Genomic DNA, 20,325 nt, shown 5'->3' with positions numbered 1-20,325 from the left:
TGGCCAGGGAAATGGGAATCTACAAGGGTTGATGAGGCATCCGGGGACTAGCAACATGGAAGCCTTTATTACCCCCAGGCCTGAAAAAATGAAGGAGGGAATAGCTTTATTAGAGGCCAGTGAGAGCTAGAACCACGGGAGAGGGGCCCCCCAGCAAGACCACAGATGCTGTCAGAACCGTGGGGGTCAGGGAGGGGGCATGGTGAAGGGAGGGTGGTGATGGAGAAAATATTAGTAAGTAACCTGGCCTCTCTTTTTGCTCACCTAACTCATTTCCTACTGGTGATTGCAGTTGGCCAAACCACACTGGAAGTCAGAAAATAAGAATGTCTCAGTTGTATTATATAGAGGTCATTATATGGGGCAAAGGGTAGGACAGAGAAAAATCAATAAATGGGTCTGGGGAGGGAGGAGGAAATGGCGATTAATCAGCATGTAACTCCCTCTGGGCAGGAGACATTTCCTCTGGGCAGATGCAGCTCCAAGGATGAGTAGCTTAGTGAAGCTATCCCCCTAAGGAACAGCATACCCAGTCCAGGGACCCATAATGCAGTGAGTGGAGACCAGCCTGGATTTCAGTCCCCAGTTACCTCCTAGGTTAGGTGCCTTGGCATCAGGGTAATCTGTATTCAGCAGCCCTATCTAAAGCAATCTTGACTTGGCTTACCTGACTATTACCACAGGAAGCACATAACCCCAAATATAGTTATAGAAGGAAGCTGATAAAATGGGTCCCCAAGGAACCCTCAAAGTAACTGAGCTGTCACTAATAGTTTGAAATGCACCTTGATCTCTTGCCTCCGTCTGCTGAAATTCATTTCCCCAGACCAGACCCTACTGCCTTAGACATCTCTAGATCCAGTGTAGCTCCGCAGGTGATGGTCAAACCTCCTGAATGCTGTCTGGAACCAGAACCCCTATTCCTTCCACAAGTTGGACCATAGCGAGCAGCAGTGCATCTGAAGTCAAGGAGGAGTCTTGATCTATCCTTCCTGGTCTTATACCCATGGAATTCCTCATGGTCTGGGAATGAAATAGTGCATCTTTCTTCTGATATTATAGGACCATTGGTTTAAGGGCTTTGAAGAGGAAGGAGCCAAGTTCATACCTACGAAATGATCATTTCAGGTAGTCTTAAGTCTTCACTGATCTGTACAAACAGGACAGCCTGGATTTTCTGGGAGTGATTGCGTATTTACTATGTTCCCAGGCTCCCAAGTTCTGAAAGGTAGGAGTGTCCCCATCTATTCTCTCTTTCCTCATTGCTTCTGAAAACCTTGCCCTTGACGGGGCCCCTTGGTATGCAGACCTGTCTGGCCGAATCTCATTCTTTGCCGAAAACTATGTTAATTGGGTAGTTGCACTGTGGGTTATTTACAAGAATATAGTTTTCTTGAACATTATAATTATTTACTTATTCAGTCCATCATGAATAAATTTCTGCCATGTCCCAAGTACTGAGGATACTGAAATAAAATCAAGATCTCTGCCCTCAAAAACATACCAGTGCTCGCTTTGGCAGCACATATACTAAAATTGGAACGATACGGAGAAGATTAGCATGGCCCTTGCGCAAGGATGACACGCAAATTCGTGAAGCATTCCATATTTTTAAGAATGAAACTAGAACACTTTCTAACACCATACACAAAAATAAACTCAAAATGGATTAAAGATCTAAATGTAAGACCAGAAATTATAAAACTCCTAGAGGAGAACATAGGCAAAACACTCTCCGACATAAACCACAGCAAGATCCTCTATGACCCACCTCCCAGAATATTGGAAATAAAAGCAAAACTAAACAAATGGGACCTAATGAAACTTAAAAGCTTTTGCACAACAAAGGAAACTATAAGTAAGGTGAAAAGACAGCCCTCAGATTGGGAGAAAATAATAGCAAATGAAGAAACAGACAAAGGATTAATCTCAAAAATATACAAGCAACTCCTGCAGCTCAATTCCAGAAAAATAAATGACCCAATCAAAAAATGGGCCAAAGATCTAAACAGACATTTCTCCAAAGAAGACATACAGATGGCTAACAAACACATGAAAAGATGCTCAACATCACTCATTATCAGAGAAATGCAAATCAAAACCACAATGAGGTACCATTACTCGCCAGTCAGGATGGCTGCTATCCAAAAGTCTACAAGCAATAAATGCTGGAGAGGGCGTGGAGAAAAGGGAACCCTCTTACACTGTTGGTGGGAGTGCAAACTAGTACAGCCGCTATGGAGAACAGTGTGGAGATTTCTTAAAAAACTGGAAATAGAACTGCCATATGACCCAGCAATCCCACTTCTGGGGCATACACACTGAGGAAACCAGATCTGAAAGAGACACGTGCACCCCAATGTTCATCGCAGCACTGTTTATAATAGCCAGGACATGGAAGCAACCTAGATGCCCATCAGCAGATGAATGGATAAGGAAGCTGTGGTACATATACACCATGGAATATTACTCAGCCATTAAAAAGAATTCATTTGAACCAGTCCTAATGAGATGGATGAAACTGGAGCCCCTTATACAGAGTGAAGTAAGCCAGAAAGATAAAGAACATTACAGCATACTAACACATATATATGGAATTTAGAAAGATGGTAACGACAACCCTATATGCAAAACAGAAAAAGAGACACAGAAGTACAGAACAGACTTTTGAACTCTGTGGGAGAAGATGAGGGTGGGATGTTGTGAAAGAACAGCATGTATATTATCTATAGTGAAACAGATCACCAGCCCAGGTGGGATGCATGAGACAAGTGCTCAGGCCTGGTGCACTGGGAAGACCCAGAGGAATCGGGTGGAGAGGGAGGTGGGAGGGGGGATCGGGATGGGGAATACGTGTAAATCTATTGCTGGTTCGTGTCAATGTATGACAAAACCCACTGAAAAAATAAATTAATTAATTAATTAAAAAAAAAAAAACATACCAAAAATAAACCTGGATCCCAGAATTTTGCACTGAGAAGAACTTAGAGTTTTACTAAGTTGAAAGAAGAAAGAAAGTGTTAGTCACTCACTCTGTCCAACTCTTTGAGATTCCATGGGCTGTTGCCTACCAGGCTCCTCTGTTCATGGGAGTTCTCCAGTGAGGAATACTAGAGTGGGTTGCCATGCCCTTCTCCAGGGAATCTTCCCAACCCAGGGATTGAACCTGGTCTCTCAAATTGTGGGCAGATTTTTTACTGTCTGAGCCACCAGAGAAGCCCCTTTACTAAGTCAGACACTTAGATTTTGGCAGCCAAGCTGTCTTCACTTTAAAAGCACCTGTGGAAGGGTCAGAGCATTAACAGTTTACTTTGTCTGAGGCCCCATAGCAGGTTAATGGTAGCGAGGAGGCTAAAGGACCACTCTTTCTCTCTCTCTAATCAAGACATCTTGGTTAGCAAGGATGTGCTGAAAAATTCCCATTACCTGGCCAAGAGTTCTTAGAGCCTCTTTCACCTCATTCACAAGTGAAACCATAAACTGATCATTCTTGTTAGATGTTGCATTGGCCTGTAATGCTACTGGATTTAACATGAAAATATCAACTTGGTAGTAACCTCATTTTTAAAGCCAACCCTAAGGCATACAGGAAAGATTTCTGGCTTAGACACAGTCCATACACCTCACTCCTTGGGTTAGAGAGGAAATGACTTTTGGCTCACCTGATGGACCAGGTGCCTCTGGATTGTTCCTGGCTTGATTCACTTCTTGGTCAAGGGCATGCACTTGAACACCTCTGGCCTAGAACGAGGCCCTAGGCCCAAAAGATACAGTACTAGCTGAGAGATGACCAAGAGGGCCTGGCATTCCCACCTGATAGCCACACGCTTAGACCCCAGCACCCCTGAAACAAGAGCTGAATCCTGATCCACGACTGTGTGATTATAGCGAGTTACATAGCAGTGCAATTAACGCCACTTAATGCAAACTGAAAACAGAATTTTTGCAGCTGCCAACTTGCTCCAGCTCCGCCAGTGCTATATGCTGACTTCATTTATGAGCATTATTTTCTTTCTCATCATGCTAATTGCAGAAAGAAAATTCGTCCAAGAAAGAGAAACAGACATCTAACTTCAACCGACAACACACAAAGTACAAAATTTAGATTGCGGGTATTGATTTCCATCTAGCATCATGCCAATTGCTCCATAAAATTGAAGCCCTTCTGACATCTCAGTCAATGGTCAATTTGAATGCATCAGACTCATGAGTTCTGCTGGACACCAACTAAGGATCTTGGCTGAGCATCACATTTCCTTATTTCTTCAGTTCATTCCCTACCCTTATCCCAGATTTCTCTGCTAAGTGTCTGAGAAAACCTACAAAAAATATAAATGAACTTTTGTTATTCAAATCATTCAGTCACCGCCATGATTTCATTAGCAAGGGTCTGACTGCCTCTGGAGGCATTTTCCTATGTTCTGTCTACTAACCTTGGACATGTGAGATCTGTGAATCAGCAAGACCTGAATGGAGTATGGTCTTTTGGGCCACATGGCAGACATTGAAGTCTGCAGAAATCTTTAGAGTTTAAAAAAAAAAAAAAAAAAAGGCATTTAATGCTTGAGAGATAAGGATTTTCCCAAATCTTGCTTTATAATAATAGAGAAGATAGAAGTTTTTACATGAGGTTATGGTAAGGGTGAATTTGATTTTTGTTTTGAGCCAAGCTGCTAACCAGTGTGTGTAGTTTAGTGTTGGGAAGGGAATTGCAAAGCTACAGTAATACACATGGTGACTGAAATCAGTGCTATCTCAGAAAATCAGAAAAAAGATGAGAACTGACTGGATACCACGTTTAGCTATGAGATATCCCTTTCAGGCAGAATTTCAGATCCCACTCCTAGGTCTTTTGCATAGTTCCTAGTCTATCAGTTTGCCAGAAGCAACTCACTTTCTGCAGTGAGGACACAGACCCAGGGAAGTTGATAAAAAATCATCATTGATCTGCCTCTGTCCTTTTGCATATTGGCTTTACTCTCTATACCCTTTGAAGCCAGTAAGAGCTTCCCCAGCTGAGCAGATATGTTGGGTTGGGAGAGTATATTGGAAATTGGGCCATCCCTGGAAATGAAATACCATCAATAACTAAACTCTTGGTCAATGCACATTTTCCGAAAGTGCTGGAAATCTCTGAAGAGTGCAGTTAGAGAACATTGCTCTTCAACAATTGAATCTTCCACATCTTGACTTCAGCTTTCAAGACACATGAAAATGCTAATGTCTATTGTTATATACAGAGAAATACAGGAAAATTCTAAAACAGGCTCCAGAAAATAGCAAAAAATGGCCTCTGCCCTACCCCCCCAGTCCCCAGTACCCCAATGGTGTGTCATAGGAGTTGTACAATTTATAACCTCAGTAATCAATCACATCCCAGCCTTCAAAGTCTGGGTGGCCACACCCATGCAGGGCAGAGCCAAAGCAGACTTGCATAGCAGCTGTGACATCAGGAGATTTGTGCAGGGGAGTCATGAATTTTCTCATTAGTCATTTCCACATCAAAAGAGGATCTCCTGTGTCCTCATGAATGTGTCTTCTACCGAAGGATTTTACTGTGCCTATGCAAACCTAAACTGAGGTCCTGCTCCAGGCAAAATAGACACATTTCCTTTTCTGTACTCTTCCATCTTCTTGTATATAGTTCTGCTTTTCTTTCCCCACCAGCCAGCCCCTACAGTACATGCTCACTGAATTTCATCTAATCCATACTCCCGCACTTCCAAAACCTTGCCTCTCTGCTTTCTCCCTGGTCTTCGTCCCTCAAAGAAAGTGCACTTTTTCTTAGTTCTGTTTTCTTGTTTCTTGCTGCTTTCAATTCATGTTGTTAACTGATTTAAGCCAAAGTATTAATGACTGAAAATGAAAATTAAAGTGGTAATCCAGCCAGGGTTGTATGTATAAGCAAGTGAAATTTTTTTATTATTATTTTAGCTACTGGCATAATTGCTCAGAGGAAAGGCTCATTGTTTGGAGAAAATGACTTATCAATCTATTGGGATAGAAGATGAGACTCTAAGGGAAACAGTTTCAACGGGAGCCCAAAGTTTAAAAAAGATCCTTGAAGTGCTCTACATGAGAGACTTGTGTTTCACTCCTGAGAGAAGAGGGAAAGATGCAAATAGATGGGTAGAGAAGTGTGGTAGGGAAGAGGGTATGGCAAGAACCAGAGTTCCTTGTGAGACAAAGAGCTGGTGAGATTTCTACATGGGCAGGACCAAAGCAGATTTAAAGAATGTCTAATATTTCATGGCTCATTACTGCCATGAAACCTCTTTTTCTCCAGACCTTTATTTATATCCGTCAGACACACAAATATATTTTGTGAGTGTATTTGTGTCTCTATGTGTAGAGAAAAAGAAAAGAGTTTCACAATTTCACCAATGAGGTATGTGCAGAACTCACAGACTAAAGTGACCCCGAGAATAAAAATCTGCTTTCCCTCTCCTAGGAATTCACAGAAATTTTTAGGATTTGCCCTTTAAACGTATGCAACTGTGGGAACGTCCCTGGTGGTCCAGTAGTTAAGATTTCACCTTCTGATGCAGGGGGTGCAGGTTCAAACCCTGCTCAGGTAGCTAAAATTCCACATGCCTCAGGGCCAAAAAACCAGAACATAAGAAGCAATATTGTAATAAATTCAATAAAAACTTAAAAATAAAAGTCCATATAAAAAAAAAGTATGCCGTTTTGCCTCATTTGACCTATATCTAAAGGAATGGGCAAAGGCGCTGAAATATGAGTAATAGGTGTAGCCCAGTGAAGTGAAAGGGCATATAGCAGAATTTGTTGATGGGGAAAGGAAGAAAGGAAATGAAGCTTCCCCAGAGGGTGGAACAAGCCTGGGAAGCTGGTTAAGACCACTCCCCTTGGGACAGGAAGGAGGGAAGAGGTTCTGGACCCCTGTGGCCTTAAGTGGAAACTGGAAATAATGGCTCAGTGATAAAGAATGCCTGCAAAGTAGGAGACACAGGAGATCCAGGTTCGACCCCTGGATCAGGAAGATCCCCTGGAGGAGGAAATTGCAACCCATGCCAGTATTCTTGCCTGGAAAATTCCATGGACAGAGGAGCCTGGCAGGTTACAGTCTGTGGGGTCACAAAAGTCAGACATGACGGAGCGTGTGAGCACGAGCAGGGGAATATTCCATGTGATGTGACACGGGACAACCCCCTTCGTTGTGCTCAGATCTGTGAAAACAACTGACTCTATGCAGTGTAGGTTGGAGAGGAGCCTTCTGCCTCGACGGGTGGAGTCTCTGAGCAACAAATACTGGAGCCAGTATGGGGCCAATAGTATGGGGTGTGCGACTTTTTTTTGTGGCAAGAGCAGCAACATGGTGGACCAGGTATGGCTGAAGTCATCAGGCTCAGGCACAAAAGCAAGGAATGACAGCATGTGTTACATTTGTCCAGGTCTCCCTTTCACTCCCATGTCAGCAATGGATAGGATCTGGAAGAAGCTGGGTTTTTCTGCCATAGACAAGCTTGTCTAACATTAGACGTTCCAGGAAAACGTGTCTCCAAGTGTAACCTGGGGTGGGGAGGTGGGGATGTTAATATCAACATATTCTAATGCAAAAGAAAAAAATTAGAAATAGTCTTTCTCACTATACTCTTTAATGAGATGACTTCCATGTGCTGGGTATATGGATGGATATTGAATATTCTTTATTTCCAGGCTTTACAACAACCCAAAGAGGTAGATATTATATATTCTACAAATGAGAAAACATAGGCTTCAAATGATTAAAGACTATTTATCTCCAAGTTCAAATGCCAGGATGCTCAGGGGAGGAGAAATGCAGTTTTAATTGGTCTGATTTTAAAGTTAATTGTCTTCTATGGCAAGAGTCAGCAAACTGCGGTGGTGGCCCACAGTCTATTTATGCCCTATTAGCTAAGAGTGATTTTTGCATTTTGAAAGGGGTATCTTAAAAAAAGCAATAATATACCCAACAGAGAGCATATATGTCCCACAAGCCTAAAATAATTACTGCCTGACCCTTTGCAGAAAAGGTTTGCCAATCCCAGTTTAGTGGCATAAACCCACTACTCTTCCTCTGCACCAGGGCAGCCCTCAGTGTGACTGTTGATAAACAAAGATACCATCTCTGCCTGATGACGTGGAAACACGGGTATTTCAAGTACTTGGTGTTCCTTAAAAATCTTTGGTGGACCATCAAGATGGCTATCAGCTAGAACTTTAAAACATCAAAACACAGATTATATAAAATTCCAAGGAAATGATAGGATTGCAAAAACAGGCTTCCTCTAAAGTATGAACTTATGATTTGGAGACTGTGGATTACTAAGGGGTCCAGAGACAAGCTCAGAGGCGTGGGACCCTCTGAAATTGTGCACAATTCTCAAAGAGGCAATGACTTCTAAAAAGTTATGAAATCTGCCTCTGGAGGAGTTCATGTTGTGCTCAGTCGCTTAGTTGTGTCTAACTCTTTGTGACCAGATGGACTGTAGCCCACCAGGCTCCTCTGTCCATGGAATTTCCCAGGCAAGAATACTGGAGTGGGCTGCCATTTCCTCCTCCAGAGAGTCTTCCCGACCCAGGGATCGAACCAGTGTCTCTTGTGTTCTCCTGCATTGGCAGGTGAATTCTTTACCACTGCACCACCTGGGAAGACCATGGAAGTGTGGGAATAGAGACTATTGGAACTGGAACAAACATACAGATTAATCCCTTAGGTCTAGAGCTATGTTCTTCTCTCTTTGCAGTGTATTCTCTTTCCCAAAGTGGTTCCCTCTATCCACATTCATGGCTAGCATTACAATCTAGACACATATTCAGTGATCTGGTGTCTACAGTCAAAATGTCCTTCTTCCGTACTCTACTGGAATCCTCAGCTCCACAGGCACCAAAAGGAAAAGTTTTGCTGTTTCCCTCAAACGAGATTCTTTTTAGTGTCCCAGCTGCACACACTAGAGAGCAAGGCATCACCTTTGGTTTCTCACTCTCCATCATCACTCTTCCCCATCTCCACTTCATCACCAAATCCTTCCCAAATGTCTCCTAAATTTACTCACTTTCCTCTGTTTCTCTCCATCAGCCTGCACTCAGCTACCACCGTCTTTAGTTACCTACTTGGACTTCCCTGGTGCCTCAGATGGTCAAGAATTTGCCTGCAATGCAAGAGATCTGGGTTTGATCCTTGGGTTGGGAAAATCCCCTGGGGAAAGGAATGGCTACTCATTCCACTATTCTTGCCTGGAGAATTCCATGGACAGAGGAACCTGGCAGGCTATGGTCCATGACGTCTCAAAGAGTCAGACACGACTAAGTGACTAACACGTTCACTTACTTTGGTGGGCTGCCACTTCCACCACCAACCCCCCTCTCTGAATCATTCTCCTGTTACTTCCAGACTGTTTGGGGTTGGGTTTCCTAAAAGTCTGACTTGGGATGGAGAACTAGCACACAAGAAGCTGATTAGGCAGTGCTTCTTATTTTTTCTTTTGCTCTCTCTTTCTTTTCTTTTTTAAAATTTATTTATTTTTTAATTGAAGTATTTATTTTTTAATTAAAGAGTGTCTCTTGTGGAAAGGAAAGGAGTTAGCTTGGATGAAGGGAGAAGTTGGAGTTGCAATGAAGTTCCAGCTGAAGCCTCAGCCAACACTGTGGGGACGTTTGCTAATGGGATGACCCATCAGTGCTGCCCCAGGCTGAGAGGAGCAGGCCTGGTCTTATACCCTTGCACTGATCAAGATGTGAGCCCTGGAAAGGGGTGAACCTTGGGTGCCCTGGCTCTGTGGTTCAGGCAATTCCTGAAGGGATTTGACAGCTGAGAGCTGCTTCATTTTTGAAGTGGAATTTGTATCTCATTGTGAATGTTTCAATTCTAATTATATCATCCTTTTGTTTAAAACTCCTCAATGACCTTCCAGGAGCTCTTAGGAAATGTTCCAACTCTGTAACATGGTCCTCAAAGCTGTGCATGGTCTGACCCCTACTTGACCTTTCCAGCTTCAGTTCAGTTCAGTTCAGTCGCTCAGTCGTATCTGACTCTTTGCAATCCATGAACCGCAGCATGCCAGGCCTCCCTGTCCATCACCAACTGCCGGAGTCCACCCAAACGCATGTCCGTTGAGTCGGTGATGCCATCCAACCATCCCATCTTCTGTCATCCCCTTCTCCTCCTGTCGTCAATCTTTCCCAGCATCAGGGTCTTTTCAAATGAGTCAGCTTTTCACATCAGGTTGCCAAAGTATTGGAGTTTCAGCCTCAACATCACTCCTTCCAATGAACACCCAGGACTGATCTCCTTTAGGATGGACTGGTTGGATCTCCTTGCAGTCCAAGGGACTCTCAAGAGTCTTCTCCAACACCACAGTTCAAAAGCATCAATTCTTTGGTGCTCAGCTTTCTTTATAGTCCAACTCTCACATCCATACATGACCACTGGAAAAACCATAGCCTTGACTAGATGGACCTTTGTTGACAAAGTAATGTCTCTGCTTTTCAATATGCTGTCTAGGTTGGTCATAACTTTTCTACCAAGGAGTAAACATCTTTTAATTTCATGGCTGCAATCACCATCTGCAGTGCTTTTGGAGCCCAGAAAAATAAAGTCAACCACTATTTCCACTGTTTCCCCATCTATTTGCCATGAAGTGATGGGACCGGATGCCATGATCTTAGTTTTGTGAATGTTAAGCTTTAAGCCAACTTCTTCGCTCTCCTCTTTCACTTTCATCAAGAAGCTCTTTAGTTCTTCACTTTCTGCCATAGGGTGATGTCATCTGCATATCTGAGGTTATTGATATTTCTCCCAGCAATCTTGATTCCAGCTTGTGCTTCCTCCAGCCCAGCATTTCTCATGATATACTCTGCATATAAGTTAAATAAGCATGGTGACAATATACAGCCTTGATGAACTCCTTTTCCTATTTGGAACCAGTCTGTTGCTCCATGTTCAATTCTAACTGTTGCTTCCTGACCTGCATACAGGTTTCTCAAGAGGCAGGTCAGGTGGTCTGGTATTTCCATCTCCTTCAGAATTTTCCACAGTTTATTGTGATCCACACAGCCAAAGGCTTTGGCATAGTCAGTAAAGCAGAAATAGATGTCATCTCCATCCAACTCAGGTTTGCTTTCTGGACTCCAGTCACGCTGACCTGGTTTCAGTCCCCCATATTTACTTTGCTCCCCCCTACCACTGGGCCTTTCGACACACACTTCCCTATCTTGCAGTTGTACCCTCAACCTAGTTAAGCCTTTAGATCTATCCTCAATGCCTCTTTCTGACCTCCTTGACCAGGCCAGTCCACCATTGTAGACTCTCACAGCTCCTATTGCAGTAGCACTTGGATCAGTTGCAGTTTTTGCAGTTGTCTGTGTGTTTGTTTTATAGTGAACCATATCTTCCTTTAGAGGAGTCACTCCATGAGGACAAAGCCTGATTTTTTGTTTGTTTGTTTTGCTCAGCATTGAATTAGAAATTCCTGACCCATAGTGAGTGCTCAGAGAATATTGGTCGATTGAAAGGTGTGTGAATGCTTTATTTTGTGGGTTGAATCGCCAAAGAGATGTATGGACTTGTTGGGAGTTAAACAGCTGCCGTGTCAGAGAAGGACATTTAAAGTTATTTGTGTATTGTGTGCTATTTGGAGATTGTGTGGCTTATTCAGAGGCAAGTTTTCAGCTAAAAGTTGATCACTGCCTCTCCCTTCAGCTCTCCTCTTGAAGTAGATCATTGCTGTTTTCTCTTCCTAGAGTTTTCCCACTTTAGTTGTGGTCTTCACTTACATAGTCAAAATAATAATAATAATAATAATAAAAAACCTCAAATGGATTGATGGGTTGAATTCAGTCACACAAGACTTTGAAAGTAATTTTAAATCCTACATGGCACACATAGTCAGTTGACAAATTCCTTTGCTTTTATACCCACTTGTTTTCACATGATGGAATGTGACATCTGGACATCTGGATGGATCGATGTCCCACCCCAACCCCAAGTCCAGATTTCATAGTAAAGAGAGTGAGAGAAACAGAAGAAAGGAGGTTGGCCTATAAGGTATATTTCTGGGCTCAAGTTTAGAGAACAATGATTTGGAATCCTGGGTCATAATTCACCAATCAGGCTACATATGCAAATGAGAACATCCTGGCTTGTTCAAAAGAGTTCCGTAAATAATATTATTCATCTCCTAGAAGCAAGCCATATTTTTACTGGACTTTTTACTTCAGACCTGCATTACTAATGAGAATATATATTTTTGAAACTCTGTTATTTATTTCCTTTCTGCTTAATATTTCAATCAAACATACATTTACCGTATTAATCACAGAACATGATGGTTTTAAAACCTCAGAAATCATTTTAATTGAATACTTCATGTCTGCTTAATCTAAAGTTAATAAAACCTTTTTTTAAAGCATCATTGTATCCAATTTTAATTTCTTGCTATAGGACATTCACCTCTCCCATCCCTAAATTTTTTTTCAGAGTTAGTCTTATTAAAAAATTCATATTTTATGTTGAGATCAAAGTTAGACTATTTTTTGCTAGTAATACTAACCTGTTATTTATTTAATATCAATGCAATAACCAAATAAAATGGAGAATTGTATCCAATGATAAAAATTTATTCTGTACCAACTCAAAGTATGTTTTGAAATAAGAAACTCTCAGTTGATATCAGTCATCTTCAGACATGAACACAACTGGATGAAAAGTTCTATTATAAGACCTTTATGTACTGGCATCAGTGGGAGTTCTAGGGGTGGGGGATTTGGAATTGCACATGGCACCAAACAGCACTTCTTTGATTAATTTGGATAGCATGGGTGCAACAATAATGGATTTGGCTATTCAGACAGTGGAATTCATTGTTCTACATATCTTTAGTGTTCCCAATTCTTCCCATTTATTTTTAGAGTTGTGTATTGTTCCTGGTCTGTGGATAATAGGTAAATGAATGGCTTTTCAGCTATGCCTTTTATCAGAATTCCCTGACTCTGTGTTCATGTTGTAAAGAGAAGGGAAAGGTGAATTGAAAAAATTTCATTCCAGCAACTTTGGGTGTCCATTCCCTTGGGGCTTCATATATTGTGGTTGATTAGCTGGGTTCGGTCTCTCTTTTAATTTTGGTAGCCAGCACTCTTTAGCAGCAGGCTTCACTTCTAGCTCTTCTTACCCAAATGTGTGATTTGTCTGACCAGCCATGTGCAAGATCAATGAACCCATTCCTTTTAGAGAATAATATCCAAATATCACTTCTCTAGGGCAACCATATAACCCATTTACCAAGCTGTGACACTTTTCAGCACTAAAGAGGAAGCATTATTGAGTCAGGGCAATAAGCATAGACCTCAACCATCCATGGAGAAACAGCACATCTGGTTGCTCTGCCTGTTGTGTATCTGGAGCACCAACCTCTTTTTTTTCCCCCAAGAGGAACTTTCCATGAACTCTTCTCTGCAAAAAAATGTTCATTCATATTATATGCCTCATAAACTCAGTCTGACACAAGATTCTCAAAATCACTCTCATCTATCAGATCATTTTGATTACAGTGGAAGGTTCTGAAACTCCAAGAAATGACCTGACCTAGCGTAGATATTAGGTCCACCCTTAAGTTGCTCTGGCACAGCTCAATTCGTGGCCTCACAGTCCTGGAGACCCGCAGCTCCAGACCAGTGGTGACAAGTCAGTGTGACCGACTCTCCACATGTCTGCATAACAGCAGTTTGCTGAGGGCCTGGGTCATCTTTTACTTGGCTATAGTCCCATCAATGCCCATTATAAGTTGTTTTCTGCTTGTCTGAGCCTCTGGAATTGCCTCTAAGGATGCAAGGATCCCCCAGGTAGGACATCTCAGAAAAGTGTCAATTTTTAAAATATTTTAATCCTTTCTAACTATGAGCCAATTTGAGGAAGGACACAGGCAGTGGAGAGTTCCCCATCACATTGGAGGCCTTTCTGTTCTTGAAGAGGTAGATGGGTGGCAGAAAGACTGCTCGTGGTTGCCTTTCCTAGAGTTACACTACCTAGGTCTCAGACCTAGAGGTCAAATCGTACAATCTTGAATTTGTTTTTGAGGGAGACTTTGTTTGGGAAATTTTCTTCCTGAGAGAACCCTTTGTTTGGAATTGACCAGAAAGGATGAGTTATTGAACAAGTCTTCTGTCTTGGTCTGATGGGCAGAGAAAAAAAGCAACACTTCTATTACCCACAGACCTTCACGAAGACAAGTGCAATCAGCTGCAGATAATTAACCTGTTCATAATCCAAATACTGGAGACAAATCTCAGTCTGAAGCCCTGGGGCACAGAGAATGTGCTTTCCAAACTAAGCTACAAAAAAGAAAGAAAAGATTGGGAAAAGTTTTGACCAGTATTTTACATGATTCTCAACCCAGGGAAACCCCAAGCCATCAAAGGACTTTCTTCTTGTGGTACAGGTTCGTCCTGATAAAAACAGCAGAAACTTTACAATATTGAATAGGAGGTGATTAAATCATTATTTCCCTGCACCACTTCTGGGCAATAAATGCCAGGGGGTGAAGTTAATATGTAACACAGGAGGTGATATGGTGCAGTGTGGTGGGTGATCTTTTTCAGCTGGTACTTCAAGCAGCAAATAACACTTTCCATGGAAAGAGACTTAAAACATTCTTCCTAATACCTCATAGCCAAGAAGACACTGAAAGATTGAAAGAAGGCAGATAAAAAATCTGGGCTTTGAGAGACAAAGGGTAAAGGATCATGCCTCCATTTTATTGACAAGTAGTCAAATTGTCATTCATCATTTGCGGAGTGTGTTGGGAGAAGTTTTGACGGGTGTAAATTGGTAATGTTTTAGTTTTTAAAAAGTGGCAAATGCTCAGGGTTGTTGTTGTTCAGTCACTAGGTCGTGTCCAACTTTTATGACCCCATGGACGCAGCACACCAGACTTCCCTGTCCTTCACTATCTCCCAGAGTTTGCTCAAATTCATGTCCATTGAGTTGGTGATGCTATCTAACCATCTCATCCTCTGACGTCCGGTGGAGATGCACATAGAAAGACCATTATTTTTCCTGTGACTAGTAAGAGACTATAGTAAAAAATAGCCATCTCAATGCTAAAGGCTTGAAACAGTAAGATCTGGGACATGGAGAAAAGGATAAAAGAGAGTTCCTCTAGTCATGTTTGTTAAAGGTTATCACTAGTTCCTTAATGAGTGGAAAGTAGAGATTGTAATCAGGATCCTTTTTAGTTCATTCCACATAAATATTTATATATTGTCTTATCATAATTATTTAATTATTCTCAGATGATTTTATTTTTATCTTCACTGAGGTCCATGTTAAACTATTAATCTATATATTCTGTTTTTCTGCACATACCAGATGGAAAAATATGTCTGATTCTAGTGTTCGAAATATACAAATCTGGATAACTAGTAGTCCTTAGAGAATTGAGACAAGGCACATATTTCAAAGGGCTTCTGTGGTGGCTCAGTGGTAAGAATCCACCTGCAGTGCATGAGACTCAGGAGACGTGGGTTCAGTCCGTGGGTTTGGAAGATCCCCTGGAGAAGGGAATGGCGACCTGAGCCAGTGTTATTCCCTGGAGAATCCCATGGACAGAGGAGCCTGGTGGGCTACAGTCCAAAGGGTCGCAAAGAGTCAGACACACAATACATGCATGCACGTATTTCAAAGGGGTCCATCCAATCCCTGAAATGAAAGGTAAAGTTCCATCTCCTTTATTCCCAGCTACACTCTCCACCCACAAACATTTAGAAATATAATTTAAAAGTCTGACGCAGGAGAGTCAGTAGGAAGTGTCTTTATCCCCACCCCCACATTTAATGATAGAATACTAAAAAGACTTGGCAATATTTACATTAGTACAGAGTTTATCTTCAAATTCTTCACATATTTGCTTTTAATCTCATCCTCTGAGAAAGACAGAAAAGGCATCTCAATTCTTATTTGGTAGGAAACTAAGGCTTTGGTGGCATCATGTTTGTACAACTTTTCACCTCTAGTCAATAGCAGAACCAGGACCAAAATTCAGGTCTCTTGACTCGCCGACTCCTCTGCACATCGTGTCACACCGCCTACCCTGGAGCAAAGGCAAAGCTTCCTCTCTTGTTTCTCCTGCTGGAGGAAGGAGGAATGCAAAGCTATTGTTAGGGAAAGCGGAGGAATTGAAGGGCGTTTACTGGTAGAGTTAGCTGAGCTTATGAAGTGAAGACCATCTGAGTCACATGATATGTTGCTTAGTGAGATGGCAGAACATTCTAGAAAAAACAAAAGTTGTATTTACACAAAAAGTTTACTCAGAGGACTAGTAAAGCATAATTTCAGATAAATACCAACAATGAGTGGTGACCGCAAGGAGAGGTAATGTGAGGGGCAACACAGAGGAATAGGCTTGAGAAAATCTGGATTTTACTGTGACCACATCACTTAGTAGGTCCAAGCTCTTGAGCAAAGCTTTTAATCTCTCTGTGCCTCAGTTTCCTTGTATGCTAACCTGCTTATCCTTCTCACAGGCTTCTGTCAGAATCAAGTGAGATAATGAACATGACTTTCAAGATTCGGAAGTGCTACATAAAGGTAAGAAATTATAGAGCATTACACATAGTAGGTATTAACAAACATTGTTGAACTAAAAAGACTATTTCAACTGGAATTGATTATCACTATACGTGGTGATTTCTACGATTATGTGTCGATAATTATTGCTTTAATGGAAATGGCTAAGTGAATTAACCTGCTGCCAGAATTATGGGTCCAATAACATTTTAGAAAATGGTTATTATTCTTCAGCCCTGAAATATCTGGATATGGAATGCAGTAAAAAACACGCAAATTTTGGCCAACAGCCTGGGTGTTTTTGCTACTTGATAAAATTGGAATGCTCGAATACAGTTTTCCATTTGAAAGGCATATTACAAAAATCTACCAAGACAAGTTAAGTATGTGTCTCTGGCAAAGAAATTAAACAAATGTAGGGAGTGAGAAACATCAATGCAATGTTAGCTATTTTAGTTCTCTATTATCACCCACAGAGATTCTTAATGCAGTATGAAAATTTCATGATTATAAATTCCAGCTATATGGCCTGCCTTGTAGACTATTAGGGTCAGTGTTGCTAAGAACAGATTAATTTGAATTTTAAAAACATACTAACCAGTCATAAGAGACCTCCATTTCATATGCATGGTGCTTAGTCACTCAATCAGGTCCAACTCTTTGAGACCCCATGGACTATAGCCAATGAGATTTCCCAGGCACGAATACTGGAGAGGGTTGCCGTTCCCTTCTCCAGGGTATCTTCGGACCTAGGGATTGAACCTGGGTGTCCTACATTGCAGGCAGATTCTCTATTGTCTGAGCCACCAGGGAAGCCTTCATATGTGTATGTATGTATGTACATGTATGCATACCTGTGTCTATTACATACATATATGTTAATAAGAAACAACCACTATAATAAAGAATAATATGGCTCTTCATCTAATCCTATCATTTCATCAAAAGTTAACTGTTGCAGAGAATATTTTGTTTGTAAGTAGTTTTCAGTTGGCCTCACAGTGAAACTGAAAGTTGCTTAGTTGTGTCTGACTCTGCGACCCCATGGACTGTACAGTCCATGAAATTCTCCAGGCCAGAATAGTGGATTAGGTAGCCGCCTTTCCCTTCTTTAGGGGATCTTCCCAACCCAGGGATCGAACCTAGGTCTTCTGCATTGCTGGCAGATTCTTTACCAGCTAAGCCACAAGGGAAGCCCAGGTATACTGGAGTGGGTAGCTATCCCTTCTCCAGTGGATCTTCTCAACCCGGGAGTCAAACCAGGTCTCTTGCATTGCAGGCAGATTCTTTACCAACTGAGCTATCAGGGAAGGCCTTGCATTGCTTTTAACCTCTGTGCAGTCCTTTGCTACTTTGCTCTATTGCTTTGTGAAGAAAAACACAAAGTGTCACTGGCTGTTGTTGTCTACTCAGACTAATCTTAGGTCCAGATCTCTGATTTCTTGAACACTGTCTTGGGTCCATCATCCTCTAGGCCTCTCTGCCCATAAAACATACCAAACAGTTTAAAGGATAAGACGACCCTGGCCTAGCACGCTTGCATGTTTGAGAGGATTGTTTAGTTTATCCAGGAGCATGGCTAATGTGTTCTATAATCTGGAAGTGTCTTTCCATCACCCAGCCTGGGTTTGGTTGTTGCAGCCTGTCTGGTGGGTGTGTGCTGAGTCATGTCTGATTCTTTGCAACCCCCTGGACCATAGCCCATCAAGCTCCTCTGTCCATCGGATTTCCCAGGCAAGAATACTGGAGTGGGTTGCCATTTCCTCCTCCAGGGGATCTTCCTGACCCAGGGATTGAACCTGCATCTCTTATATCTCCACATTGGCAGGCGGGTTCTTTACCACCAGCACCACCTGGGAAGCCACAGTGGTTCTTCCTGTCCTTAAGCTATGGCAGATTCCTTTAACCTGGACAGTGGCTTTCAAATGCCAGTTAGCACACAAAATGAAAAAGGATAAAGGAAACTTTGTGAATTTTTGAAATTGAAATAGAATATATATATATCATGAATTTCACTATTTTAACAATTTTTAAACGTAAAGTTGAATAGCCTTTAATACATTCTTATTTTTGTGTAACCATCACCACTATCAATTTCCAGAACTTTTGCATCTCCAATTCAAAGTCCGTACCCATCAACAAATAACAACTCCCCAATCCCCAAATGCCGGAATCCATCATTCTACTTTTTGTCTCTATGAATTTGGCTGTCATCGGTATCTCACTTAAATAGAATCTAATAATACTTGTCCTTTTGTGACTGGCTTATTTTGTTGCTGCTGCTGCTAAGTCACTTCAGTGACTCTGTGTCCGACTCTGTGCGACTCCATAGACAGAAGCCCACCAGGATCCCCCATCCCTGGGATTCTCCAGGCAAGAACACTGGAGTGGGTTGCCATTTCCTTCTCCGATGCATGAAAGTAAAAAGTGAAAGTGAAGTCACTCAGTCGTGTCCGACTCTTAGCGACCCCATGGACTGCAGCCCACCAGGCTCCTCCATCCATGGGATTTTCCAGGCAAGAGTATTGGAGTGGGGTGCCATTGCCTTCTCTGCTGGCTTATTTTGCTTAACACAATATCCTCAAGATTCATCCTTGTTGTAGTATGTGTCAGAATTTCCTTTCTTTTTGAGGATGAACAATATTCCATTTATGGATATATCATTTATGGATATATATGGATATATGGATATACCATTTATGGATATGTATGGATATATATTTTGTTTGCCCATTCCATCAGTGGATGCTTGAGTTACTTCTGCTTTTTGATATCTTTCCTGAATACTACTGTTGTGAATATGGGTATGACAGCTTAGTGACTTCCCAAGTGGTGCTGGTGATAAAGAACTCACCTGCCAGTGCAGGAGATGTAAGAGACACAGGTTTGATCCCTGGGTCAGGAAGATCCCCTGGAGGAGGGCATGGCAACCCACTCCAGTATTCTTACCTGGATAAACCCATGGAAACAGGAGCCTGGAGCGCAAAGGTCCATAGGGTTGCAAAGAGTCAGACACATTTGAAGCAACTTAGCACACACACACACCACATTTTGTCTGTCTATTCCATCAGTGGACACTTGGGTTACTTCCACTTTTTGGTACCTTTCATAAATAATTCTGTTATGAACATAGGTGTGGTAGCTTAGTGACTTTTTATGAAATTAAATGTGTTTAAAGATCTGTCCTTCCATTTTTTTCCTTGGTGTTCCTCTGCCTTTTTCTGATGAAATGATGGTGATAGCAGGTAGTTTATTTTTCTTTATTTGGTAAAGTAAGATGTTAACAACTCTAAGCCAGACTTCTTTAAAAAATTTTTAAATTTAATTTAAAAAATTAAGCCTAGAAAACATAAAAAATCTTCTCAAATGTGGTAGAGCACCGGAATCACCTGGAAAGTTTTGCAAACTATAGTTCTCAGGAGCCTGCACTAAGGCTGATTGAGATTCAGTCTACAAAGGTGAACTCAGAGGCATTGATACTATTTGAAAGCTTCCAGGAGTTATTCTAATTTAGAGCTACATTGAGGAACTCTTTATGGCTTTTCAAAATTCTGTGTCAAGCCAGATATAGTATTTTGGTCAGTGGCTACCCCTGTGCCACCACCAAACCAATCATGGGGTGAAGTCTACTAAATGTTAAGCATGTCCAGGACAAGGAGATTCTGAGCTAGGACTGAGAATATCTAAAGGTTAAATCCCATAGCACAATTTTTACTTCCAAATCCAAGTTGAAGTTTGTGTGTTTCCCCCACAGCTGCTTGCACCTGTTCTGTAGAGGA

General features: G+C 41.7%; 1 non-coding gene across 1 annotated transcript; it reads left to right on the top strand.

Annotated features, from left to right (window-relative positions):
- Positions 1-1,506: 1,506 nt before the first annotated feature.
- Positions 1,507-1,613, top strand: LOC122704091. The gene has a single exon (XR_006343723.1). It is a non-coding gene; the product is annotated as a U6 spliceosomal RNA (small nuclear RNA).
- The last annotated feature ends 18,712 nt before the right edge of the window (positions 1,614-20,325 follow it).

This window comes from Cervus elaphus, chromosome 11 (genome assembly GCF_910594005.1).
Source record: "Cervus elaphus chromosome 11, mCerEla1.1, whole genome shotgun sequence".
NCBI classification, from domain to species: domain Eukaryota; kingdom Metazoa; phylum Chordata; class Mammalia; order Artiodactyla; family Cervidae; genus Cervus; species Cervus elaphus.
This window is presented reverse-complemented; position numbering and strand designations above follow the sequence as displayed.